The following is a 27,834-nucleotide window of genomic DNA, read 5'->3' as shown; positions in this document are numbered from 1 at the left end:
CCTTCTTCTCTTCTGTCCAGCATCGGTGGCATCTGCTTTCCTCTTCGCTGCTGATCTCTGTCGCCTTGATTCTGGCCTGTCGTCGCCACCAATCGCCATGTCTGACTTTTCTTGTCTCTTGTGCCTTTGGCTATAGAGCCATCTGAGCTCCATCTTTGGGATTTTGCTTTCCAGGGGGCAACAGCACCTGACATGAGCCTTGAACTTGCACTTATCCTGGTCAACACAGCCTGACTCCGGGTCTTGGCATAGCATGACGCGGTGGTGACAGGTGGTGATGTCCAGTAGCTCGTCCAACAGCTTCTCCACCGCCTCCTTCTCCTTCTTATTTTTCACCCTCCCCCACGCCACATCTTCAACACTTTTCCAGAGCCTTTCAATCCTCACGGCCAAGCTTTTCTCCTTAATGATCACAGGAGGGCAGAATTTTGCATTCGCCTTGTGCCACTGCCCCAGAATTAAAGGGACCACCGTCTTCAAAATTCACCTCTCTCAATCTTCTGCTTTGCTGTCTCTTCCTCTATCATTAGCTTCTGCTTGACGAGGATGCCTTTCTGTATAACTGCTCTCAAAGTCGGCAGTTCGCTTGGATCAAACTCTTTCCCTCCACCGACAAAATCACTTAGTTTACTGGCAACATGACGCCTAGTCTTTGGCCGAGACGATGAAGCCGCTGGGTTCGCCATCTGCAAATCACAGGAAACTGGTAAGGATTGATAGGACAGAAAACCGGCAGGGACACAAGAATTAACAGCTTTCTCCGCTTTAGTATGTTTGATTATATAGGTTGGTACTAACGGGACCAAGGGATATAAAGGATAAGCCCATGCAAACATTAAAAATCCCTTGTTCCCTACCCTAAAAAAATCCCTACCCTTGTTATCTTCCCTCCACCACTTATCACATCACTGACCCCGGCGCAGCCACTCCGTCAGTATGCCCGGCGCGGAGCGCCAGATTCGTCAAATAAAACATTGAGAACAGCGCAACAAAATTATATCGCACACAATCAATCACGGGTGCGGGAACATGCCTCGTTACCCCCCCCCCCCCCCCATCCCGTTTCCCAGAGTCGATAACCATGGAATATCTATCTCGTTTTCTATGTGAGAAAAGTTGAAAGAGCATGGCGTGTTGAGAAACAGCTGGGGAGAGGAGGGAGCGTGTCTCAACACTGTCATTTGTGGGTGACTTCCTGTGTTAGTTGCCTCAACAGTAGCGCCGCCGCATATAACTCGGTAGAGAGAAATCGCTTAGAAAAAGTGCGATTGAAGTATTGAAGGAGTGCTCAAATCGAAAAAGTGCACATAATAAAATGTCTTTAAAATTGTTTTTTACATAGGAAAAACAGTGTGCCGATATAAAAAAAACGAAATTTACATTTTGGACATGCATTCGACCCGCCCTAATAGGTACTCTCCCCTCAGTTTTGTTGGACGGTCGGTAAGAAAGAAGCTGTTCCCTATTTACTGAATCGAGCTTTTTAAACTCCCTATCTACTACTGTTTGAGGATATTCTCTCTCAAGAAGACGTTTCTTGAGGTTATCTTTGTGCATATATCGGAAATCCCTCCGTCCTTTCCGGGCTACACTCTTGCTGATCGGTCCCTGGAAGGACTTTGGTGCCCCTGACAAGCCTGAAGTGTCAAGGACAGACCCTTTAGATGCCAGGGTCAAGTTCGTCGGACTGACAACGATTATCTTACCTGATAACGTTCCTGGTAAGTACTCACTACTCAGCTTTCACAACATATATACACATTGCACATTCATATATACTTGCTTACAATTGGTAAATGTGGTTGTGGCTAAGAGTTAAGATACTGACTAAAAATAAAAATAAAAAGAAAAAAAAACTGAAAATGGGGGCACCACCAAAATGAAGTGGACGAAATCCGTTGAGTTTTTAATTTTGGGTATAGGTAGGGGCACCACTTCGATTCATGACCCTCCCCTTGGAGGTTTCCTGGATCCGCCCCTGCACATGAGGTCTTACTTGTGTACGGTCGAGCTGTCCAGCATCAGCGTTCTTTTGAAGGTTTATTTCTGTTAAAGGTAGTGTGCCACCTTCCAATGATTTCCCATTTTATTTTTCCTACTAGGATAAGAAGCTCCTGTTTTTACCTAATATCGCAAAAAAAAAATCAAAAATGGGCCTGGAATAGTGCCTTTTTCGCCTAAAAGTTTATCGGTTTTTCGATATGTATAACAACTGTAGTGGGCTGACCTGCAAACAGGCGTCGGCAACAATCGCGAATGCAGCGCACATGTGGCAATAAGCAAAGGTCATTATAGAGTTACTACGTACGGGAATGAGTTATCAGCTGTCTAATCGTAGACAACACAATGTCGAACCTTAAACTGTAAGCCTGTATTGGTATTGTTTCTTTTATTTGGCTGTCGAACATTATTTATGGTTTGAAATATGATTTTATGTGAAATAATTGATATGAAAAAGCCGTCTCTTAAGTTATGACCCCATTTCACCACACGCAAGTGGCAGAAATGACAATGATCAGCTGAAGCATTTTTCTTGGCCGAAGTCAGAGCGCGCGGCCCGACGCACCCACCACCGCACCACAAAGTATGAGCAGAAGCCGCGCCCAAAGCCAGGGCCCCGGTAATTTATTGGTGTTTTTTCTTTTAATTTTATGGTGTGTGCATTTATTGTGCATAGTGGTGTGAAATGTGGTTGGGGTACGACCGACAACCCGTCGGGGCGAATTTCGCACTGAGGTACTCAAAATTTGAAGAATTTAAGACGTTTCCATGAGTTTTGAAGGTATGGATAAGTTCTAAAAAATCCGGTTCTCCTTATCTGGGCCATTAACTCCATACGGTCCAGGAAAGCTGGCACACTACCTTTAAAGGGACTGTCCCACCTTTGCATTAGTTCTGAGTTGAGATAGCCAAGTTGGCGGCCAGGTTCAGAAACCACTATACATCCTGGTCGCAATATCCTCAGTTTCGTGGTGTTAAAGAAATTTGTTCCCTTCATTTGAAAAGTGGGCCTTAGCTAAGGCCCTATCTCTTAACTATTAACGGCTATTTGATGACGTCATTTGCATTTTGAACGCCTGTCACGCATGTGAAGTTTCACTTGATTTACGAATAAGCTAATCAGAGACACTTGTAATGGTATGAGCCGCGTCATATTTGAGAGCAAATACCTATATTTGCTGCCAAATTTCCCCCACATTGACATGAAGTCAATCCTTCATTACGTCACAGATCCGATCTAAATGACGTCACGATGAATTATGAAATATAAAAGTCGCAATAGGTATCTCAAAAAATATAAAATGAAAACGCGTAAAAGCTTGCAGAATTCGTCACAATATCATGAGTAATATTTCCGAATCCTAAATGGTACTTTTTTGAGGGTGGGATAGTCCCTTTTTAACATGGCTGCATTGCGAATGACCTTTGCAATTAATAATTTTAAGGGCAATCTTGGGTGTTTTTTTTTCGGCGCGGAGTCCTCCCGGATTTTTCGAAGGGGGGGGGGGAACGCATCCCCCTCGTTCCCCCGCTTTCGACGCCCATGGTCAGGGGCATGGGCAGTGGTAATTGTAAAATTAATTTCCATGAGGTTACTAAAAGTTTCGTCGCGATACTCCGCTTTTAACGGAAGTTTTTATTTAATGGAAGCCCAAGAAGCAAGTGCAACGGTGCAAGCAGTGACCTCATTTCCTCATTTCCTCCCGTCATTTATCAAAGCCCGTTTGTGCACTTGTACCTTTGACCATTTTGTCGCGGTGACAAATTATAGGTTTAGCAGCGCGGTCCATTAGGCACAGTCAGTTGCGCTCGATCAGCGACATGGAGCCAGGCGCCAGAGCATGACTGCAGTGCACAGTGAGGATTTTTCCGATCTAGCACGACTTTATTCGTAGAGAGCAAGTCATAGGTACGTACTCAGCTAGTAGTGTAGCCATAATAGCCGTTTTTACGATGGCCATCTGGTACACATTTGGTGCACATCTGGTGCAAATTAGGTGCAGATTTGGTCAAATTAGGTTCAGTGTGTCTCTTAGTAGCTATCAGCTAGGGTTGTACTAATTGCTCATATGCCTGCTTTGTCATATCATCAGAGAGTATCATCGATTAATACACTGAAATAAATTATTAAAACAAAGATATTTGCTGTAAAAGATATTAGGTGCAGATTTGGTATGCCATTGAAAAGAAAGATAATGATACAAAAAAAAACACCATACCTACTAACCACTTACAATATGATATAAAGGAGGGTGATAAATATAGGAACTTGAATCCGCGCCACTTTCGCCTCCTGCAGCTACTATTTTCTTCTTGCGCAAAACTGAAAATTTTTGCGCGAGCCCGTCACACGTGTGGCGTCATACGCCGAAGGGCGGAGCTTGGCACCCGAGGGACCCCAACTGTGCATGCGTGGTGCAAAATTTTACAAAAGGATGCGCTGCCCGAACAGCACTCAGGGGAGAGGTCGAGGAGATGCGGGGAGACGGTCGCCGTCCTTTGCGATGACAATAGACGTGTAGCCAAGGAAAGCCGTCCTACCCGCAGAGGATCTTATGATTTTTTTTTTTAATTGCAAAACGGCAAACTCATCAGAACATGAGTGGTGCAATTCATTCAGGTTTTTCATTTTGAATCCGAATACGCTGTGACCGTAGGTATGTGGCTGATGACCGATTGCAACAATTAAAGTGAAATGAAAGTGTGGCTGCAGTTGCATTACAGTACACCTTATGAAAATTATTGGCTTCTTGGCCTTATAGTTATATGCTTCAACGTTCTTTCTTCTTTATTTTAATGAATCCGAACGAACGGTGAAAAAATATGTTGTGTCATCCACTGTCCATTTGATCAAAAAACTAGTTGAGGTGCCGAATCCCCCCCCCCTCCCTCTCCCATTAACTGGCAGTGGCAATGCCGTCTACACAGATCAAGATGGCCTCTTCCAAGTAAAATGCTATAGCGGAATCATGCTTCTTGTGATTTCATACGCGGCACGCTCACTGAGCTGACTGTGATTGGCGCTCACTGAAGTGAGTAGACCAATGAGCCAATGAGCGCCCTGTTGAGTACCTACCCGCCAGAGGCGATGGACGGGGTCAAGGGTGAGTGATACGAGCATGACCTCTGGCCAGCCTCCAGACTGTTTCCAGTTTCCACCCAGTTGTCAGACACCGGTGCCTCCGTCATACAGCAGTTTTACTCATGCCGCGCTTGTGTAGAATTTTGCTACAGCGACCAGCGTGCATCTTATGATACAGGCCATTACCGTACTGCTGAGGCCCTAAACTGAGCGAAAATGTTCGCCGGACCGGACCACAGAAGCCCATGCACAAATATTTAAAAGAACCTATAATACAGATGCTCCGAAATTAAACATGCTGATAGGCTTATGTTATGCAAAACATCAATGATGTTTTAGAATGAAAATAGTTGTGGCGAATGGTAGGTACCTAAATCTGAGACAGTGTTAACCTTCCAGGCGGTGGGGGGGGGGGGGGGCATTTTTTTGCCCCCTTTAGCTTTTTCGATATAGGTATCTCCAGAACCGCTGCGCCGATCGTCACCAAACATTCAGTACCCTCCCGTGAATACTCAAATAGCTATTGCACATTGTGGCCAAAAAAAAAAAAAAATCCAAAGGCTATGATAGGTTGGCCGCTAATGACGTCGGAGTGACGTCATTTCTGGCTTCTGCCATTTTCGACCAAAAAAAAAAGTTTTTTGCGGGAAGTCAGCTGCGCGCCGATCAGCTGACTGGCGGCCTTCTGCAGGCGCCACGCAACGGCGGCCGGCGCGGCGGCAGTGCAGCCGGAGGTATCGCCGCTAGCCACCGCTAGCCATTAGCCAAGGCCATAGAAGTTCCGCCAGCCAACTCCAGCAGCAGCCCGGAGGCGGAATTCGACATCATGACGACCGAAGGCTTTCCAAGTAGGACTCACACAACTCTTATCACTGCGGATGGAGTGCCGGTGACATTTTTAATCGACTCCGGTGCTGAATGTGACGTCATTACACGTGCTGACTATCTGCGGCTGACGGGTGACGAGCAGGGTGAGCGGCTGAGGCCGTGCTCACTGCTCACTGCTCAACGGCACTCCGCATGTATGACGGGGGACCCGTGTACACGGATGGGAAAGTGAATCTTGAGCTTAGTAACCCCGTGACAGAGCACAACTGTATGTACGCTACAATGTAGAGTGGTAAAAGCGGCTATCCTAAAGACATCGCTTCGTCTAGGGCTGATCGGATCGACGTCAAAGACTGTGACTCGCTGGACTTTGTATACCAGAGTACTGCTGATAGGAATCTGACCAATGTCACGCCCACACCGCCGTGCCCACCTGACCGGGTGACCCTCTGGCCCCACCCTCGTCAGCTGCATCCGCGTCCCCGAATGCTCAGCCTCGAGACGGGCGGTCCCACATCATCGAACAGTATCGGGACGTGTTCGACAAAAAGAGGGTGGGCCTGATTGTGGACGATTATATCGTCACAGACCCAACAGTCGTGCCCGTCGTAGAACCACCCCGTCGGGTCCGAATCCATGTCAGGGATAAGCTAAAAAAGAAACTGGACGAGCTAGAAGACCAGGGTGTGAATGTGATATCTCCCATAGTAGAACCGACCGTGTGGGTATCGCACCCGGTGATAGTCGACAAACCCTCAGGTGACATCAGATTGTGTATCGACCCGCGACATCTAAACTAGGAACGGCGTACCCAAAATTGGGAACGATTTCACCGACGACTTTCACGGGCTCTTTTCATTAACAAGCATCACGTCCAACGCCGCAAGTTATTGTTAACGCAACAATCATAAGATGACCTTTCCGGCAAGACCACCGCATGTTTCGCCGGGTCTTCTGCGTCTTATGTCCCGTCGATCCCGCAGCGGGCACGCCCCCCTCTGCAGGATTACGTAATTCACAACGCTCAGCGATGTTCAACAAGGTTTTTCATGCCTATATACACCGTCCGCGCCGACGGTGGAGGCATGTAAAGCACCTGTCTATAGTTGACGAGCACAAGTAAGTATCCAAAAATGGGAACGCTGAAATGTTTCACTCTCAAAACACCTAGTCCCAATAAAAATCTACTTTTTTCCTTTCTTAACCCTCGCCGGACCTATTGGTTTTCTACATACGCGCCGGCCGAGGGGGGGGCGGGTACGACCCCCCCCCCCTCGCCGTTTCGCCCCTGGTGGAGCTAGCGCGTCGCGGAAAAAACGAGCGTGTGCGCCGTTACGAGACGCAGAGATTGGTACCCGATTTTAAGGTCCTAGGTCAACCGGTGACCTCTGAGGTCAGGTCAAGTGCCCCAGGGTACGGTTCAGTTTTTGGTGAATAACTTCGCAAAAAACGGCCGCAGAGCCGCGATTTTGGCAGCATCGTGTTCGCCTCGCTCAGGCGCGTCGAATGATATGATTTTTGTCCGGGTCAGGTCAACTTGGGGTGTTGACCTCAGGTCAAGGTCAGGTCAGCACCCCCAGGTCACGAAGTTGGTCGAAAGAGGTCATGTCGCATATCATTCGATTCGGCAGGTCCTCCTGAGTCCATTGGTGGCTTTCTCGACTCGCTAGCTCAATTTGGTCGGGAGTTATTGACGAAAAACTAATATGACCTTGATGACGTCATAAATGACGTCACGCAAGGTCAACATTGCAAAAGAGACGCATCTAACCTTGCAAGGAGTGCATCAAATCACGATTCTGTGTGCTTGAGATAGTTGGAGATCGTTCCCGGCGCCAGAATAGCAGTTTGAATTTTTCCCCATTGACTTATAATGGTGAGGTCACGAAAATGACCTGACCTCATATGACCTTTAGGAAAAATCCGAGATATACAAGTTGTGAGACTCATAATGGATACTAGATCCTGCAAATTTCATTTCCCTGTGACATCTCCTCTGGCAGTGAGGGCGTTGCGAAGTTGCGACATCTGAAGACCGTGCAGAGGTTCACTTATGACGTCATAGGTCAGTGACCTGACCTGACCCAAAAATGCGGTTGGTGTCAAAAGATGCGGCTTGGATCAAAGGTCAGGTATGCCAAGTTTCAGCTCTCTATCGCCAGCGTGTTCGGAGCTATCGCGAAAAAACCCTATGGGGGGGGGGGCGGCACCCGCCCCCCCCCTCGGCCGGCAAGGGTTAATGAGTGTGAGTGGCAAAAAGCCTGCTAGGATGGGCATGAGAAATGATCAAAATCAGCATAAAAATTATAAATAAGCCACACAGGGCGACCTGCATAAAAGAAATTCCCCAAAACGATCGTACCCCCAAAATGTGGTCTGGGTCGTGTGGCATGACCCAGACCACAACATAGATGATGCTAGGCCACACCGAGATGTTCCTCGCCACACTGACACCAACTTTTGAAACCATTCTCCACCGGAATCGGAATATTGCAGCAGTTTAGTGTAGTGACAGTTCTGGCGCTAGTGTTCTGATTGTGGTGGCCACGAGCACGACGCTGTGCACGCCAGTGCACGCCCTATATTTGCTATATACGGCCTTGGTGCACGCCCACGGGTGCACGCGAAGGCCATATGCACGCTGTGTGTCTGTCAATAGTGTTTGTTGATATTGGTTGATACGGTTAGGGTTGATACAATAAAGAGTCGCGTGCTGAGACACTAAATATTGTAAGTAAGATGGGAAAGAAATTGATCATTAACATGGCACAAATGTATTATTTTAGCAATTGAAAAGACCGAAATACAGAATGAGCTTTCGCCGTGTAGTGTCTTGACACAATCAAGTCTTGACAATTACATGGTATATTAATAACAAGATAAATAGCAACAGTATCAATGCTTCTTCAGATAAATGGCAACAGTATCAATGCTTCTTCAGCCACACTCCAGACCAGTCTGTTGACCTCAGGTCACCGGTCACCAGAGGTCAACTCTTGGCGCCAAAACCGTACTACAATTGTCACGTGTGCGCCACCAATGTGCCATTGCTGCCACATAGGGAAATACCTTTATTTGGCAGCACCATGAACTCAACATGCAAACACTACATTCCCCTTCCCTTAGAAATAAAGCAAGAAACTAGTAATGGATGCCAACAGAAAACACCATTACAATGTGCCCATCACCTTATGCATCAATCACAGTATCACGCATCAACCACACTCCTCAATGAGCCTCTTGGGCCGTTTCCTTTCTCTACCCGATCTACGCTCAGGCGCAGGGTTATCACTCTGCTGATCACCCGACACCTCCGATGCTGCACTCCTGTTTGACACGTCCCCTGTTGAAGGGACTTCCTCGATCCTGCCGCCCGACGGGGTTACTTCTGCTGCTGGAGGTCGCATCATCCTCTCTTGTGAGGCTCCTGCCATCATCCTCGATGGCTGGTCCGCGGTAGATGAACCATCCTTGCAGACTGCTTCGACACCTTCCACCATGTCCGCTCCTGCCAGAGGGGTTGCACTTTCAGACAAGGCACTTGAGCGAACTAGCCGTTCTCCATGCACCAGGGTACCATCACTCAGCAAGAAGGAATGACAACCTCTAGCCTCCACAATCTCCAATGACTTTGAGAACTTGGAGCATCCCTTCCTGGGCTTAGGCATCAGTTTGTAGCGTACATAGTCTCCAACTTTGAAACAGTTCTCTTTAGCGCTGAACTTTGTGTCCCAGTATAACTTTTGCTTAGCCTGTTGTCTTTCAACTTTGGCTCTCACCTGTTCATTGGTCACAAACCAGTGCTGACCATCTGCTGCTGCTCGCAGAGGCGTGCGTAGCTGTCGACCACGGAGCAACTCTGCGGGACTCCGGCCGGTTGTGGCATGCGATGTCACCCGGTATTGAAGCAGAAACTGCCTCACAGCTACCATCCAGTCCTGTCCTTCAAGAGTAGCTGTCTGTAGGACACCTTTAAGCACACGGTTAAATCGTTCCACTGCTCCTGCCCCTCTTGGGTGGTATGGGGTGACCCGAATATGTTTGACTCCAACTTCACTCAGATACTCTGTAAACTCATGAGATGTAAACGCTGTGCCGTTATCAGATACCAGCTCCTCTGGATACCCTTCTCTCGTAGCCACTGTCTCCATGAAGTTGATGACTGCGCGGGATGAGGGGTGCGGACAGAATGCCACCTCCGGCCACTTTGAGTGATAGTCTGTCATGACAATGGCGAATCTTCTACCTATTCCCCCTCCTTCTAGCGGTCCGATGAAATCGATTCCCAACTTAGACCAGGGTTTCTCCGGGAAGGGAACCGGTTGAAGCAGGATGTTGCGCGGCTTCGCACTCTTATCAACCGCGTCACATACTGTACAGGACTTCACTATGTTCTCCACTGCCGCGTCCATACCTGGCCACCAGAAGAGTTCCCGTAGACGTTGTTTAGTCCTGACGATGCCTGGATGGCTTTCGTGGGCCTGTTCCAGAAGGTGTTGCCGGAGTACGGACGGGACGACGATTCTCTCGCCACGGAGTATGAGGCCTTCGACAACCGTAAGCTCCTCTCTGAACCTGTAGTACGGCTGCAGGTCTGTTGGGCAGTCCTTCGAGCGAGCTGGCCAGCCAGACACGATCTGCCTGCACAGTCTGGTCAATTCCTCGTCCTCAGCGCCCGCCGCTCGTATGCTGTCTCTGGTTACCGCAGATTTACGCGCGATCCTGTCAGTGATCGCCGCCACCATCAGCTGGTCGTCATCCTCTGGGGTGTGTGTCGAGGCTGGCAGTCTGGAGAGGCCATCTGCAACATTTCTGGAGCCACCAACATGCTCCACACTGAACGAATACGCCATGAGTCTTATTGCCCATCGAGACAGCCTCATTCCTGCCCTACCAATCCCCTTTGATGATAAGAGCGACTGTAGGGCTTGGTGGTCCGTCCGCAAGGTGAAGTGGGTTCCGAAAAGATACTTATGCCAGTGCTCAACTGACCACTTGGCCGCAAGGGCCTCCCGCTCAGTAACGCTATACTTCCTCTGCGTGTCTGATAGAGTGGCTGATGCGAAAGAAACAACTCTCTCACCTTCGGGGTAGATCTGACTCAGCACTGCTCCGAGGCCTACATCCGAAGCGTCTGATGTCACGACAGTCGGTCGATCTGGGTCGTACATCGTGAGCGCTGAGCTGTTGATGATCTTGGAGATAACTTCCCTGAAACAAGTCTCCAGCTCCTGCGTCCACTGGAAACGCTCTGCTTTCAGGGTGGCCCGAAGTGGATCCACCAGTGTGGAAAAGTCGCTCACAAACCTGGCGTAGAAGCCGAACAGTCCCAAGGCCGACTGTAGCTGTTTAGCCGTGCTGGGCGACTTCATGTCCCGCATACCCTTGACGCGGTTCTCGCTCACCTTGAAGCCGTTCTTCGTGACAGTGAAGCCCAGGAACTCTAGAGATGTGGTGCTGAAGGTGCACTTCTCCTCGTTCAAGGTTACCTGGTACTCCTTTAGCCTGGCCAACACTTGCTGAAGACGAGCATCATGCTGGTCCTGGTTCTCACCAAAGATGATGATGTCATCGACGTAGACTTGGACCCCCGACAGTCCAGCCAAGATGTTGTCCATCACCTTCTGGAAAGCTGCCGGGATAGAGGACAAACCAAAACAGCATCGGGTGTACCTTCTCAGCCCATCAGGTGTCATAAAGGCCGTCAAATTTCTGGACTCTTCATGCAGTGGAAGCTGATTGAAGGCAGACTTCATATCCAAGCTCGAGAACACTGCAGCCCCCTTAAGCTTATCGAGCATATCCATCATGTCAGGTAGCGGATACTTGCTGGGCATGACCGCTTGATTTACCTTTTTCAGGTCGAGACATACCCGGATTCCGCCGGTGCGGCGCCTGGTGACCACCATCGGAGATATCCAAGGTGACGAGTCCACCTTCTCGATGACACCCTTTGCCTCCAGGTCTGCCAGGTGTGCCTTCACTTCCTCCCTGACTGAGTACGGCAGAGGCCGCATCTTCTGCTGGACAGGGGAAACACCGTCCCTCACCTTTACCCTGTGAACAAACCCACGAAGGGGAGGGAGACCGGGCTGGCTTGGCTCCGGTTGACTCCCAGGTGACACGGCACACACAGCATTGCCGTTCTTGACTGTGATCTGCAGACTGAGCTGTAAGTCACGCCCCAACAAAGGTACAGTACCGCCTCTCATCACATACAAGTCAGCGTCAGCTGACTTACCGTTACTGGTCACTGTGGCACGGATTACACCTGTAACGTTCTTAAGATATCAGATAACGTAAGACGATGATATGTATTCAGTAATGTCAGATATTATACAGCACTGACCAACCATAGCTCGGGTGTCTAACTCTACAACCCTCCGGCTGCCGCGCCCTCACTTGCCGTCAACCACGAGTTCGCTTTTCTGCCGTTAGATGACAGCACGTCTCAGGACACTACAAATTACAATACGTCACATCCCTTCTCCTGCGACAATGAGATATCGAGATCACGGACATGCTGGTGTCCGTACACGAACACACATGTGCAATGCACCACATCAAATGCTACGCAAAGCTACTGTGCGACGAAGCTATACCGCGGCACTGAAGGACTGAGCACTGTAACACTAGGTACTGGTAATCGCAAAACAGTATAAAACACGCCAAAATATTTACATTGCATACCTCTCATGACGCTTGGTCATTCTACCGTCTGCTGATAAGTACGCAGCCACATTCAGCATACAATGACACGAACTGACAAGAACAGTGAACACGAACTGAACTGACACGAACAGTGATTCATCTAACGTAATCGGACAGATAGGCGGGCGGGCGCCTTTCGCGCTGGGGACGGCGATTTATGACCGGCGGTGAGCCTGCCCCGGTCAGTGGTGCGTAAGGCGCATGGACGGGGGACGGCGGGAGCGGAGGAGATGACGGCACATCCATCCACGGTTCGCCAGGAGGCACGGGCGGGACGACGAGCGGGCGCACGCCCGTGCCGGTGGCGACGGGAGGAGTCTGAGGCGGCTCTGGTAACGCGGTGGGTTCCCGTGGCGGACCGAGCACGTCTGGGTCCGAGTGATCACTCTGTACAGGCAGAGGGTCATTGGTGGCTAACAGCTGGCGGCGGTTGCGACGATAGGTCACTTCATTCACGCGCACCCAGTAAGATCGCGGCCCAGCTATTCCTGTACAGACGCCAGGGGTCCATGTGCGCTGTCCAGGGAGGCGCATCCGAATGGGCTGACCCACGACCAGAGGGGCCAGGGGCTGCGTCCGACGATTGTAATATTTCGCCTGGCGCAGTTTATTGTCAGCGAGAACACGCGGGAGAGGAGTCGGGTACGCGGGAAGCAAGTTTGACCTGGGAGTAGGCAAAAACGTCCGACAGGCACGTCCAAACATTTTCTGTGCCGGCGACATGTCTGACCCTTCACTGGGCGAATTTGTTTGGACGTGCCTGTCGGACGTTTTTGCCTACTCCCAGGTCAAACTTGCTTCCCGCGTACCCGACTCCTCTCCCGCGTGTTCTCGCTGACAATAAACTGCGCCAGGCGAAATATTACAATCGTCGGACGCAGCCCCTGGCCCCTCTGGTCGTGGGTCAGCCCATTCGGATGCGCCTCCCTGGACAGCGCACATGGACCCCTGGCGTCTGTACAGGAATAGCTGGGCCGCGATCTTACTGGGTGCGCGTGAATGAAGTGACCTATCGTCGCAACCGCCGCCAGCTGTTAGCCACCAATGACCCTCTGCCTGTACAGAGTGATCACTCGGACCCAGACGTGCTCGGTCCGCCACGGGAACCCACCGCGTTACCAGAGCCGCCTCAGACTCCTCCCGTCGCCACCGGCACGGGCGTGCGCCCGCTCGTCGTCCCGCCCGTGCCTCCTGGCGAACCGTGGATGGATGTGCCGTCATCTCCTCCGCTCCCGCCGTCCCCCGTCCATGCGCCTTACGCACCACTGACCGGGGCAGGCTCACCGCCGGTCATAAATCGCCGTCCCCAGCGCGAAAGGCGCATGGACGGGGGACGGCGGGAGCGGAGGAGATGACGGCACATCCATCCACGGTTCGCCAGGAGGCACGGGCGGGACGACGAGCGGGCGCACGCCCGTGCCGGTGGCGACGGGAGGAGTCTGAGGCGGCTCTGGTAACGCGGTGGGTTCCCGTGGCGGACCGAGCACGTCTGGGTCCGAGTGATCACTCTGTACAGGCAGAGGGTCATTGGTGGCTAACAGCTGGCGGCGGTTGCGACGATAGGTCACTTCATTCACGCGCACCCAGTAAGATCGCGGCCCAGCTATTCCTGTACAGACGCCAGGGGTCCATGTGCGCTGTCCAGGGAGGCGCATCCGAATGGGCTGACCCACGACCAGAGGGGCCAGGGGCTGCGTCCGACGATTGTAATATTTCGCCTGGCGCAGTTTATTGTCAGCGAGAACACGCGGGAGAGGAGTCGGGTACGCGGGAAGCAAGTTTGACCTGGGAGTAGGCAAAAACGTCCGACAGGCACGTCCAAACAACACCAACAACGTCAAGGCTGTGTCCCCCATATCCTCGTAATGCAACATCACATGCATGCAGTGGCAGTTGAGGGAGTCTCGCCTGGTGCAGATGCAAAGGCAGGAGGCTAACAGGCGAACCAGTGTCTACCATCATCTCCAGCAGAGTGCCATCAACATCCACATCAAGCATTGGACCAGACAAGCTCAGCAAGTCATGAACTGATGAGACTTCTACAGTTGAAACTCCGGGTGGGGCTCTCGTGGTGTCCGGTCTCTGTGATCTGGCCCTGCATACTCTGGCGAAGTGACCCACTTCATGACAAATGTGGCATTCCCTCTCCCTGGCTGGGCATCGGCTATCGCCCGACCTGTGACCACTGAAGCCACATGCAAAGCAAGTCTTCGACCGACGGCCATTGTCTGGGGATCTCGGTTTGCCAAACTTACCGGATGTCGCTGCCACCTCTTGACTGGCATCCTCAAATGCATCTTGAACTGGCCCTACGGCGCCACAGACTGTGGTATGTCGCTCTGCAGTGATTTCTGCTGCTGCTGCAATCTCCTCGAGACGGGTCAAGGTTAGGCACTGCTCTGAACAAAGACGCTCCCTCAGGCGACTTGATGAACATCCCTCAAGAAACTGGTCCCGTATCATCTCATCTTCTAATTCCCCAAATCCACATCGCTGACTCTTCTCCCTAAGGTTAGCTAGGTACGTCTGGACTGTCGTGTTCCTGTCCTGCACGCACCTTCTGAATTGCACACGCTCAGTAATATAGTCATTTTTGGCTGCAAATAGTTCCTCAAAAATGCTACATGACTGCATGGCCAGTGACCTGTGCTGTGATTCATTCTCACCTTCAACTTTGGGCTGCTTCACAAGTCCTCCTGTTGGCAGCTTAGTCCTGTACAGCCTACGAGCTTCTGCACCCACACAATGAAGCAGCAAGGCCTGCTGGCGTTCTTCTGACCACTCACACCACCCAATAGCAAGAGCATACACCTCGAAATCAGCATACCACCCAGACCAGGGTACCTTTGGCTTACCAGCCGCCGGCAGGAAGGCAGGTGGTGGTTGGATCCCGTCCATCTTACCGCACCTCCCTTCCTCGATAACAGCTGCAGCCACTTGCCTCACTTGTACTCTACAGTCTACTTGTAGTCCGTCTTCTTCCTTGGCTCAATTATCAGAGTTAGTTTGACATCCTCGTCGCCAATTTATGTAGTGTCTTGACACAATCAAGTCTTGACAATTACATGGTATATTAATAACAAGATAAATAGCAACAGTATCAATGCTTCTTCAGATAAATGGCAACAGTATCAATGCTTCTTCAGCCACACTCCAGACCAGTCTGTTGACCTCAGGTCACCGGTCACCAGAGGTCAACTCTTGGCGCCAAAACCGTACTACAATTGTCACGTGTGCGCCACCAATGTGCCATTGCTGCCACATAGGGAAATACCTTTATTTGGCAGCACCATGAACTCAACATGCAAACACTACACGCCGCTAAGGCATTATCAGATTCTAAGTATTTTTTGGAACACTGAATCAACATCAATCATGTAAATCACAATACACGTGCACAATAGCCGACAAGGCTATTGTGTAGTTGGGTAAGACTAAATATTGTAGTTGGGTTGCAGGGGGTCTGGTCTGGACCAGGTCTGGAGACCTGGTCTCTTGAGTCTAACGGCTCTGATTGGTTGGTGCTTAAAACGCTGCAACGGCCATTAGGCTGCAAATTAACAGTATGGTTTGAAAAGAGCTTCTGCTTATTCGTTTCAAGGCCACCTAAGTGAATTTGTTTTGGTTTGATTTGAAATTGAGATTGAATCGTTATCGTTATTTGCTGTATTTTCGGTATTCTTATAGCAGGCGTCTCACATGCTGCCACTGGTTTGGGAAAAGTCGCTAGATTCGTCAGATCTAGAGATATTTCTACCAATTCGCTATATCCCAGCCAGCAATTTTGCTCCGGGCCCAAGCAGGCTCAAGTGCGGATTGCCCGAGATTTTTAGTCGGGCTAAAGTCGGCTAGGGCTTGGGCTAAAGTCGGCGTATGACACAAATACGCCGACTAAAGCCCATGCTCTGCCGGAGGTATGCCCGCTCTGCGAGCTCCGGACAGCCGTAGTTTAGCCCTAGTTGAGCGACGATTGGCGTTAGCCCGATTTAAGCCCGAGCAGTGAATCCATTTATATAATGGAGATTACTCTGGGCCCGAGCGGGCTGAACTCCGGCAAGCCCACTCTGTGTGCCCTGTCTATCCCGACTTAAGCCATAGAAGTGAATGGGGTTTATACATTGCAAACTGCTGTGGCTTTGCTCGGGTTCGGCTCGAGTGATGGCTCCTGTTTTCTCAAGTCTCGACTTGACTTCATCTTGCTTTTGCTTCACACTGGATCAAGTAGCAAGTAGCAGCCAATGCACTTTCAGCAGGTTGTGCGGTTTCAATGCATATTTAAAATTGTTACGGTCACTCATATGCTCTGTTAACCGGTCATCGAGGCTCGAGCATTGCAAAAGGAAAGTAGTGGCTGACTTTGATTGAATGTATATTTCAAACGACTACAGACACGTCAAATGAAACACAAATACATGAAACAGTGGACTGTAAACTGCAGCAGTAATATGGCATGAGTCATGAAAAACGCCATCAAATCAATAAAACAATCACAAGGCCCGCTAGCCTCCCTCCCCGTTCATAATACTTGGTTAAACACTCAACTGAAAGCATAAAGTAAGGACAGCAAGTAATCGCTCATAAGACATAAAGCAATAAGCAAACAATCGTTTATAAGGAACTTCACTCTGGTGAATGGGAGCTTTGGAGGCGTCTGGCTCCTCCACACACACACATTTGCAGTAGGTGGTCGGCCAGCTTTCGGGCTTTCGGCGCAGTTTCCGTATATGTAGGTATACCTACTTAATTATAAGCAGGCAGTTTCCGCTAAACCACTTGGCGAGGGCGACTGCGGCGTCCACCCGGTCCTGGTTTGTATAACTATTCCATTTTTTGGAACCATTTGCTCTAATGGTACGTACCTGAAAAAGAGATTAATTTGGTTTAATATACATTGCATGTTTGCTTGAAAAATAACTTATTGATGCATTAATACTGTAAAAACACTTCTCATTGATCCGTATAAAATGTTCATTTGATTTTAAATGCAGACAGAGAATGAGCGTGCTCGGTGATAAGTAGATAAATATATTTTGTGTTTTGTATTTCATTTTCCTGGGTCAGAAGTGCTGGTATTTCACAAAGATATAAAGGCACGGGATGCAGCTTTTCTGAGCGAGGGTATAAGTCGCCAGGCTGAACAGTTATTCAGCTTCATGTTTGATGGCATCAAACTCAGTCAAAATCATGACGTTTACATACGATCAAGCGCACCATTCAATACACTTACCTACCGTAAAACTCCATGCCAGTCCACTTGATAAGAGCAGTGAGCACGATCCCTTCTTCGCGCTGTCACACGCGCCTAAACATCAACCACCAAATGCCCCAACACCGGTGTGTCGTTTCGTCGCACAGCGCACAGACTGTCACAAACGCTGCACATGATTGGCGCAGAACTGCGCATGCGCGAACAGCCGAACAAGTATGGCTAAGCTCCGGCTTTACTCCAGTTAGCCGAAGGACACAGCCAGCTTGATCAGCCCGCGCTCCGCCCAAGTTAAGCCTGTTTTGGATGCGCGGGCAGATGTCGGGCTGAGCTACTGCTATCCGCACGTGGGCATAGCTGCGGCATGCCCCAGCTCAGCCCTAGTAAAAAATACATTGGTTTTGATCAAAGTGGGCAAACCCAAGCTAAGCCCAAGCTGCCCGACGCTTGCCACAGTTCAGCCCAAGCGAATTGCTGGCTGGGTACACATCGGTGATTTCAAAAACGGAGTCAGTTTTTTTTCTGAGGGGGGCGGGGGGCAAGGGATAACTTGTTTCCCGGGAACGCCTTATCGGAGTCAGGCTTGCAAGGCCGCGTTGGAAAGCGTTCGAGTAGAGCAAGCCTAATGGCTAATCCAGTAGGCGGAACTATGGCCATGAGTACCCAAATATAGGAACGTTCCCATTTTTGGGAACGGAGTTCCCAAATATGGGAACGGGCGTTCCCATTTATGACAACGGAAGGCAATTTTTCGGCCGTTCGCGCACTAAAACTCATTAGTGCATCACGTCTCAAAAAAGTGCATGCTAATTAACGTATCTACTAAATCTCCATAAAGTTATCTTTAATCTGACCGTGGAACAAGGAAATTGACCGTGGAATGATATTTTTAATGATTTTTTTAAAAATGACAGAATGGTGGAAATATGGGTTATACGACATTTAGCATGCAATTTTAAGGGAAATGAAGCATTTTTTAGTTTGAGGTCAACTATAATAATTTTCGCCTGGTTATGAACTTTCATACTATCGACACCAGATGCTGACAAATGCAAGCGGAGACGCGGACGGCCCCGAGGTAATATTGTTGACTTTTGGTGTCGGGGCGGACGACCGCGTGGAACGCGAGTGAATTTACCGAACTACTGTTACAAACTCAGTTTAAGTGGTTTAAAATTATTCAGCTGTATTTTATCAACCCTGAAAGACATATTTTATTTGGATGCTACTTGTTTAGCGTTGCTTTTAAGGCAGGGCCTCCTCTAAGGATTTTTCACTGGGTGGGCAAAATTTTCGCCACTTCCCCGCCCAAGGGCGGATCCAGCCACTTGTTTTGGGGTTCAACCAATTTCAAAACCTGTTACCGGGGGGGGGGGGGGTGCGGGGATGAGACGAAATAAGCTGTGCCATAATGCCATTATTGGAAATAAAATGATAGTTAACGTTTGTCGTATGTTTTATGGTTAGCGATGCTCGAGCGATTCGTTCCAGATTACATGTACAGCCCTCAGCAGACTGCGTGGTAGGTATTCTTTTTCCGACAAAACTGATTATAATTCAAAAGTCATGTTATCAGTCGGTCGAAGCTCACTGCAAATAGATGCGCCATGCTCCACTCCTTCGATAGGGCCTATCAATAAACAAAGCATACCTACGCCTTGTGTGGCAACAAAATGTTTAAGTTCGTTTTGGGGGCAAATATAAACTTTTGGGTTTTGTTGCCAAACTGGATGGAAAATGCATACGATGATAATGCCAATCTAAGCTGCGGAGTCTCGCACATCTTTCTGTTACGATTTCCGAGTGCCCGATAGCATAGTATTCGCGTTATTCTCGGTTTTGTCGAAAAAAAGGATACCTACCACGCAGTCTGCAGAGGGCTGTACTTGCAGCCCTCCGCAAAAACTGCGTGGTAGGTATTCTTATTTCGACAAAACCGATACCTAATATCTCAAAGGTTATGATAATCAGTCGGTCGGAACACATTGCATATAGATGCGCCATGCTCCACCCCTTCGATTAATTCAGTCACTGAACAATGTGTACTCTTACCGTAGCAAAAAAGCAAAAGTTTGTTTTGGGGGAAATATAAACTTTTGTGTGTTGTTGTCAAACTAGATGGAAAATGTATACCAAAATAAGCCCAATCTAAGGTGCGGAGTCTCGCGCGTCTTGCTGTTACGATTTCCGAATGACCGTTAGCGTATTCGCGTTATTCTCGGTTTTGTCGAAAAAAGATACCTACCACGCAGCTTGCAGAGGGTTGTACCTTTATTGTACGTGCCTTTTCACTTACGAGACAATTACTTGATAACTCCAATATCGGCAGGGGCGTGGCCAAGGGGAGGGGCCACGGGGGCAATGGCCCCCTTCCTTGAGCGCAGAAGGCGCCATGGGGGCCCCACAGGCCCCGGGATATTTTTTTCTAACACTGGATAAAACGTATTTTACTCGGAAGCAAATTTATATCAATTCAAGTTTCATTTCTGTGGCCCTGGTTACCCGAGGTGCCCCTGATAACCCAATGGGCCCCTGCACTCATCCGAGGACCCCCGGTTTCCTGGGGCCTCTGGTCGCCCAGGGGGCCCCTGGTCGCTTGGGGGGAGCTAGTCGCCTGGGGGCCCCTGGTCACCACTCACCTGGGGTTCTGGTCGCCTGGGCCCCTGCCCCCTGGTCGTCTGAAAGAACGTTTGTCACCTGCAGTGGCATAGCCAAGGAGGGGGGAACCATGGGGACCATGGCCCCTCCTGGAAGCCAGGGGTCCTTATTCCATAGAGGCCCCTGACTGACACAGTGGGCCCTTGGCGACGCAAAGGCCCTGCGGCAGATCCTTTGACACAGCTGAGTAGTTATTCTTTGGCCAAGAGAGACCCAATTTTAGAGCCTTGGGGCCCTATTGAAACCAGGGGGCCAGTTGGATGGGATGGGTCCAACTTGGGTCCAACGGTGTGTAAACAGAATCAATGCGTTCCGACTGTTGGTCTGACCCTATATCGGTTTGAGGGAGCTCGGATCGGATCCACTGTCGATCTGAGGGGCCCTTATCGGTTTGAGGAGGCCCTCAAATGACCTGAACGGGCCCTTAGTTTGTCTGAGAGGGCCCTACGTCGGCCTGACTGGGCCTCTGCAAGTGCAAGGGGCCTTTTGTCGGTCTGAGTGGCCCTAGACGGCTTATATGACCCTCAGACGGCTTACGAGACTCTCATGGGCTATAGGGGCCTGTGACGGTCTGAAGAACCCTCATCCGACCTACGGGTCCTCAGACCGCCATCAGAACCGGCTGGCGACTCTATGAAGCTATTCGTGGGCCTGTCTAACAGGGGCCCATATACTGCTTACCCCCTCAGTTCTAACATTGTTTGTTAATGAATATTTTTTCCATTTATTTGGGCCCCATCCAAAAAAATATTGGATGCAACCCGATGGCTTTTTGGATTTTGAGGGGGTTATCTTGCGCCCTTGTGCGTTTAGCCCCCTCCTTGAGGAAATCCTGGCTACGCTCCTGAATATCGAGCAACCAGAAAACTTTTTTTGACCTTCAAACAGCATCCAGTTTGCTTAAGGGTGCGTTTCACGCGACCTTTACACCACCTGGCGAGGATCTTGCCGACATAGAGATACGTTTCTAGACCAGTAGATGGCCCTAGCGCTGAACGCCGATTTGTTGTCATAGGACAAGTATCACATTTCCCCTGTCCATCCATCTGTTAGCGCAGAGGGGTTCGACTGCTGGGCCGCCCCTCCCCATCCGCGCCCCGCGAGTTCGGGGAGGAGTGGCACGGGTCCGCCGCGCCGGTCAGGCCGGGCGGAAAGGACCAGATGTCAGGCACTCAGTCGAACCACATTGGGCCGAACCCGCGCCGACACACACGGATAGGGAAAGACCGGAATAATGAAAGGGCTAACAGAATGAGGTACAGGAAAGCAGTTTCAGTCACATTCATAGTGTGACTTCATTCCGAGCCGTGTATATGTTACAGACCGTATGAAAACTCAGTCCGTTTGCAAACGGCCTGGCCCAGTCAGGCCGTTTGAAAACGGCCTGAAAAAGCCGGCCGTTTGCAAACCGCCTGAAATATCAGGCCGTATGAAAACGGCCTAGGCAGTTTGAAACGGCCTAGACAGTTTGAAAACGGCCTAGTCAGTTTTCAAACGGTCTGGCGAAGCACAACAGCCTCTGAAGATTGAACTTAATGGATCCAGGTTGGTCGATGATCAGGTTGCATCCATGTGAATGCTTGCGCATTCCATGCCGAATGACTCGTCTACATACGTCGAACATTTTCTTACTGTGTTGATGCTGGGCCCGACCCTATTTCGACAATATTACTAGGTAATTATACAAGTTCACGGTCCGCCTGTGTACGGCCATCCAGTTGATGGAGCCTGGTGAAGGCACTACTGGTGAGGTCTGGTGAAACGTATCACTACAAGACTCACCAATTATTTTGCGGCATAAAACACGGGAGCGCGCAATGGACATCAGAGTTCACAGCAGTGGCGCGGTAGCCGGGGGGGGGGGAGCTAGCGGGGGCTGAGCCCCTCCAACTTTTCGGGCTGGGGGGGGGGGCTCGTAATGTATTTGAGCCCCCCCCCCCCAGCTGGAGAAATCGAAATCGGAAATCTACCAACATAATTTCATAGATTCATACATAGGCGCGGGAACCGGGGGAGGGGGCAGTGGGGGAAGCTTGCTCCCACAGCTCTGGGGCCGTGGGGGCGGTGCCCCACAACTTTTCATGAGGTCAGGAACCGTTGGGGCAGCTTGTCCTCCCCAAATTAGGGGTTGTGGGTCACAAAGGAACAAAGCATGTAAGTGAAAAATCCACCTCTTTCACTGGCTCAGCAACTCATTTGGCAGATTAAAACCTTTATTCCAGGCTGCCAAAACGGTAGTTTCTTTACTCAGCTGAGACGGAATAGGTTCCTGACTTTTTTGCAAATATTTTCTTTTTTTGTTGAAAAGGCCAAAGTCTAAAAATAAGTGGCCTAAAACCGGTGAAAAAACTAGATTTGGGAGTACCCTAGGTTGAATGTTGATCTACATTATGGTTCAGCCCCCCCCCCCCCCCCACCCAGTCTGGAAGAAGTTCCCGCGCCACTGGTTCACATTAGAGTCCTCACCGCGCCCGGTCGACCGCCGCGCCGGCGCGGCGGCTGGCCGGTGGCGTACGCCGGCAATACTTGACCATTGCGGTGGAAGGCGAAACTTTGAAGTCCGGGGGAAGCCCGGGTCGACCGGGCGCTATACGGGCCGGGTCTCAGTTCTGCTAATCTCTTCCTGACCAGGCCTGCATTCGTCATCGGGAAAATCAGGGAGAATTTTCCGGAACTAGCGAGAATCATCGGGGATCACGAACGGTATCGCGATAACGAGGCATGCTGAAGATAGGCGCTCAACAACCATTTTCCGACGGAGAATATCCGAGTGACAATATTTTTCCGGATGCCGAATGCACCTCAGGATTTCATGATGCTATGTAATGTCATGAAACGGTCGTGCTTCAACAAACTCAACATTGTCCAGCTGTAACTTTATGCAGACCAGATTGTTTTCAAAATGCCTAGACCGTTTGCAAACGGCCTGGTGTCTGGAAAGTTGTCATACGGCCTAGACGGTTTGCAAACGGCCTGAAATTTCAGGCGGTTTGCATACAGCCTGGAATTTCAGCCCGTATTCAAACGGCCTGACTTTTCAGTCCGTTTGCATACTGACTGGGCTGTCCAGGCCGTTTGCAAACGGCCTGAATCGGGCCAGGCCGTTTGCAAACGGCCTGAGTTTTCATACGGCCTGTAACATATAGATCCACACTTTATAAAACACAGTGTTTGCTTTAACCCGCGCCCCACTGGGGTCTGCGTATAACACGCCCTACTGGGGGGGGGGGGGGCTATTCATAGCCCCCCCTCCTAACTCCGAAACTACTGGGCCGATCGTCAAAATTCAAACGGCGTCTGATAGCCCCGGAAAAACTGTCGAGCGAAACCTAATTTCATTGACCTCGAGGTCATCGATGACGTCACAGGTCAGGTCAAAGTAAAATTTATTAGCATTTTGCTTGTTCACGTTTTGGGCTCTGGCCGCCGGCTTACAAGTCAGATCAGGCTCATTTTTGGATCACACACTCGTGAACAGATGCTCTAGATACCCTGAGGGTACCAAACTTGTACTTTGATTTTCAGGTCAAGGTCAGTTCATCACAGGTCACGAAAATATTATACCTATCATGCGTCGGTCACGTGACACATGTTTTATGGTCCATTTAGGCCAGAGATTTCGAATGTGATGTCGTCTGTGTCATTCGAGGTCATTTTGAGTCGAATTTAGCTTAGGTCAGGTCACTTTCAGGTCAAAAAAGGTCAAATTTTGAAGTTAAAATTTTTCAACAAAAAAGGTGTCTATTGGATGCAGTTTGAGCTCAGGAACACGACGATGCTATTTATATTGGCGTACGATGTCAAATACGTGCTGAAAAATTGATTTGAAAAATTAATAATTGTGAATTTTTTGCAATAATGCGTAAAACTTGGCCATTTTTGAAGATATTTAGCTAAAACTTGCTAGAGTTAGTCATAATAATGCGTTCTATCACATATATTCCGGTTTTTTTTGAAAAGTCAAAAATTTTTTGAAAAAAATGTAAAAATATAAACTTTGGATTTTATTATATCACATTTTCGAAATTTTCAAAATTTCGAAAATCCGAGATAGCAGTTTGTTAGCGCAGTCTATTCTGAGTCCTCTCATGCAAGGAAATTGGATCTAGCTTAAAAACTGAGCTCTTGGGAGCGATTGATGTGGTTCAATATTTTACGTCGAAATCGGCCGAACATGACGTCACTCTGACGTCATTTCCGGCCGACCTATGGTAGCTACGAAGTTAAAATTTTGACACAAGGTGTCATTTTGATGCAGCCGAAGGTACTGATAGTTTGGCGTCGATATGTCAAGCGGTTTGGAAGTTATTGCAGAAAAACGGGAGGGGGGGCTATAAATAGCCCCCCCAGTGGGGCGCGGGTTAAGCTTCATTAATCCTCGCTTGGGGAAGTGGGGCGTTTTTTTTGTCAAACTTGCAAGTTTTTGTTTGCCCGTATAAGCACCGCGAAACTTGGCATAGCTTATCATCATCATGCACTAATTTCTCATCGTGTGTGAAATTGTGGAACGCCGGTTTTTGTTTGTTTTGTTGGGTTAGGCCCTTTCGGTCCAATTAGACCATTTCAGAGCCGGGAGGATAATAGGATATAGGGGGAGACATTGGTCTGGGCAGGCACCCTAGTGAGTCGCCGGGGCTGAGCCCGTCCAGAGGACAGGCCACCCAGCCCCAAGGCACTCACTGCACCCGGCTACGGGGTGCGCTCCCTCGGGAGCAGCGGTGCCGCTCCAAGGGAGCAGCCCGCATGAGATAAAATTGCCTGTCCAGCCCGGAAGGGGGTTGCGGCGTGGAGGAGAAGGATTTCAGAATCCTGAGGATAGAAGCACGGAACGGTGATGGAACGCCGGTCTCAGAAGTTTAGGTCACCAAGTTCAGGTATATCCTAGATGTTCGAAACTCGGGTTATTGCATGAGCTATCAGCATGAGCTACACTGTATAGTGCCGGACTATCGCATCAGAAGGCACAGAAGAATATGCTTTATAAAACACTTTTTTGCAATTTTGTCACCTCTTCAGAGCTACAGTAGATGCCTGAGTCCTTTGAAAGTTGCAATGCACGATGTAGGGGAAGCGGGGGTAGCACCGCCATGTGGGAAACACCGCCATCCTCTCTATCGGCAAAACTCCGAATTGTAAATGTAAACACCCGCCATTTCGGTGTCCGAACGGAAACGGGACGCCGCGTGAGGTAGGTTTCGCTAAGATTTATTTGATTTTGAGATCGCAATTGCCCATTTTGTGAATTTCAAACCATCGTTGTAATCATTTGGCATGTTTTAGCAGCAAGTAAATGGTCATTTCAAGTCAAAATGCCTTGATTTTTACGTTAAATTTGAGGGCATGAAGTGCTCTTCGTTTAGAAAGGAATTACAGAAGAATCGCGTCCCGGCTTGTTTTGCTGTCGGGGCGTTGTCGGTCCATGACTGTGAGTGGGGTAACACCGCCATGCTCGGCGGTGCTACCCCAAGGGGTGGCAAAATGGATAAAGCCGCAATGATGAGATTCACTCAGCTAGAGAAGAGCTTTAGTTAGGCCGCAAACGTCGTCTGTTTTTTAACCTCACGTTTGACTTCACTGGATGTTTCGAAATAAACGTGAATTTGTCATGCTTTGTATGCATATTGTCCGCAACAAACAGTCTGATCTGTGACAAACTAGCAACCAACTCTTGTGTGTCTTATATGAGTTTGAGTTACTATTTCAGACAGCAGTAACGCTTCCAAGGGTGGCTGTCGCCGTAAGGCCGATCTGTGGATAACATCGCCTGATCGCCATCAGTGGCGGTGCTATCCGCACATTTTTTTTGAGGACAGAAAATGCAGGACTTGTTTTCAATGTCTGTAAAGTAGCGAAATTTTATAATGGAGCGCTGGAAACTATGCCAACATGTAGGAAAACATTCCTCCTTTCACATGAATGCAAAAGAGCTTCGTTTTTACTACGCATATCAGCTCGGTGAGCAGAAATGCTTAAGGTGGCGGTGCTCCCCCCGCTTCCCCTAATAAGGCCATTGGTAGCTACAACTTGTATGTCTCGGAATCTTATAATGTAATTATGATTACTTATAATGTAATTATGATTACTTATAATGTAATTATGATTACTTATAATGTAATTATGATTACTTATAATGTAATTATGATTTAAGTTCATCCGGACTCCCCCAAGTCCAAGGAAATCCCCCCAAGAAATCGTTCGGGTCGGAGCTTTCGAATTTTATCACAAAACTTCGTCAGCGTGTCGTAATCGGGTTCGGGGGTATCGTTCGCAAAATTGACGTTTTGCGACCGATTGGATTCCCCGTGATGAGGTACATCGAAATAGGTACCCTTTTTATGCAAAAGTATCAACTTCGAAATTTGACCTTTTTACCAGACCTTGACCTAACCTCCACCAGAAGGTAACCTAAATCGTCCCTCATGGTCGTCTAACCAAAACCATTGAGTTGGAAATGAAAAATTGGTCACAAAACATGATCCACACGGCCCAAATAAAGTTGTGTTCATGTGTTGACCCTTGGTGACCTGACCTCTGTGACCTGACCTGGTATCAGTGACGTCTTTTGGCAACATCTGTACTAGGCAACCGACGCTTTATCGATGATTTTCGATAAAATGCCTTTTAATCAATGTTATAACGCAATTTCTAGAAGGCCCGTGAACGGTGAAACATTTTAACTTTGACCTGACCTGTGACGCCATCAGTGACCCTGAGGTCAATTAATTAAATTAATTTTCTCAATGCAACAGGGCTATCGAACGCCGTTTGAGTTTTGCGATTCCGTCCAATAGTTTCGGAGATACGGGGGGAGGGGCAAAAATTAGCCCCCACCAGTGTGAGGCTTTTAAGGTTATGTGATCCGAGGTCAATCTTTGACCTCTTTCGAAGTCAACACATATATGCTACGAGGCGAAATTACGAGAGGACTAAGATGCTGCCAATAGCTATTATGCAGTTTTTGCGTAGCTTTATTACTTCAAAAGTGATACGTGAAAAACGATCTCTAGAGACGCTATTTTGACTGAAATGCAATGAATTATATATCATTTTGTTGCTAATTCGTTGAGAAACACGGCCAAGAAGGTTTTATGTCGCTATCTCTCATAGATTCACCAATATTGGCTAAGTAATTTGGATAATTGCAGCTTTCCCCGAAATTTGACCTTTGACCTGCCGGGTCAAATATTAAATTAGGGTAAAAAATATACCACCAATCGCGAGAATGTACTCGTTGAGAGCAATCGACTGCTCTTTGTTGCGAAGCGAGCTCAACGACGCTTAGTTTCGGAACGCCCGGGGAGGGGTATGAAAAATACCCTGCCACGGCGAGGGTTTTGACATAACAGTC

The 27,834-nt window shown here is 49.1% G+C and overlaps 1 protein-coding gene across 1 annotated transcript in view; it reads left to right on the top strand.

Annotated features, from left to right (window-relative positions):
- The first annotated feature begins 8,564 nt into the window (after positions 1-8,564).
- Positions 8,565-27,834, top strand: part of LOC122370481 (methionine adenosyltransferase 2 subunit beta-like) — a 44,758-nt gene continuing 25,488 nt past the window's right edge. The window contains exon 1 of the mRNA XM_043346140.1: positions 8,565-8,641. The gene's annotated coding sequence lies outside the window, so the exon portion shown is untranslated. The remainder of the gene's footprint in view (positions 8,642-27,834) is intronic.

The sequence above is a fragment of the Amphibalanus amphitrite genome, unplaced genomic scaffold, assembly GCF_019059575.1.
Source record: "Amphibalanus amphitrite isolate SeventyFive unplaced genomic scaffold, NRLGWU_Aamphi_draft 001135F_arrow, whole genome shotgun sequence".
In the NCBI taxonomy this organism is placed as follows: Eukaryota; Metazoa; Arthropoda; class Thecostraca; order Balanomorpha; family Balanidae; genus Amphibalanus; species Amphibalanus amphitrite.
This window is presented reverse-complemented; position numbering and strand designations above follow the sequence as displayed.